This window comes from Sinocyclocheilus anshuiensis, unplaced genomic scaffold (genome assembly GCF_001515605.1).
Source record: "Sinocyclocheilus anshuiensis isolate Anshui unplaced genomic scaffold, SAMN03320099.WGS_v1.1 scaffold1962, whole genome shotgun sequence".
Taxonomy (NCBI): domain Eukaryota; kingdom Metazoa; phylum Chordata; class Actinopteri; order Cypriniformes; family Cyprinidae; genus Sinocyclocheilus; species Sinocyclocheilus anshuiensis.
In genome coordinates this window covers 158,245-159,650 of record NW_015544290.1, presented here as the reverse complement: position 1 = coordinate 159,650, position 1,406 = coordinate 158,245, and positions in this window count along the sequence as shown.

Genomic DNA, 1,406 nt, shown 5'->3' with positions numbered 1-1,406 from the left:
TGTGTGCAATCCTGTAATACCGCTATGTCGCATGATTGAATTATCCATTGTATTTGTTTGATTATAAATAAAAATGCTTAAAACCGACATCTGTTTTCCAGTCTTTTATTCAAAAATATTCACACAGTAGGTATACACATCATTTCACAGAGACATACATTTAAAGAAAATACATCATTAAAATACTAACCATTGTCTTCGATCGAGAGACGGTGATTTGAACACGGGTTCATCCGTCCTCAGAGCTGTAGTACGTGAAATTCTCTTTTTGACAGACTTTTTAGAAGGTTGGGCAGGCTCAGGTGTGTGAGAGATCACTCCAGGCTTGCTTTTTAAAGAACTAATCATACATCTAACATGATGATTTGGTACGGTAGAAAACGGTATGTTTAATTCGACAAATGATTGTAGAAACTCCGACCATCCTAGAGGTCTCCTGTCATCCCGGACCTGGTGCGGGGCTGTAACATTTTTTAACAAATCGAGCATGTGCGAACCGGGTATGGTTCTACCTTTAAACACAAATTCACCCGATTCATTCCAAGAGCTGAGTACTTTAGCTTTAGACATTTTGTCTAATATTTATCGAATATTTTTCACACTTCTCGACGGCACATTCTTAAGAACTTCACCTACGACATCTTCTGAACCCTCGTTATCTAGGGCGGTAGTAGCGACGCGATCGTCTTTATGACCGGGATCAAGATTTGGCAACGAGAGCGTTAAAACAGCACTCTCACGATCGCCTTGTTTAACGATCGTAAAAAACCTCGTTAGGATGTTTGAGTAAAGTTTGGCTTTTTCACGTTGATCCATATCAGTCCTGAGTAAAATATTTCTTATGGCCGTGTCCAGATCTTTCTCTACGACCTGTTGAATGTTCTCTCGAGCGGCTCCGGATTTCAAAATATCCAGCTGGTTCTGGGGGACGAGATACATCTTCTCGGCATATTCCATGCTCAACCCTGTCTAGACGATATTAAACTGGAAATAAAGGGTACCGCGACGCTTAGGAGTGGTAAAAGAAAGCCGCCGTTCTTGTTGAAAACTCGTTTCTTGGCGGTTATACCGATTTTATTATTGGCGAGAAATTTAATTTCCGATTTTCTCCTTTTCAGTTTTTGCCATTGCTGTTGGTTGATCGGAATCATACCGTAAAGGATGTTTAGCGCTACTTCGCAGAGTCCTAAAATGAGTTCGTCAGACGACGACTGTAAAATAAGACGACGTTGTTTAGGTGTAGCTTTATGTAGCATCTTTAGCAGGGGTAGATGCTTACAAATCTTGGCGGACATGACGAATGATCAGATTCTTCTTTTTTTCTGGATGTAGACCACTTGGCGATCGGAAAGCATCCCTGTGCTGAGCCGATATTGTTCCGTTGTTTTTGCTTTATAGTCTATCAT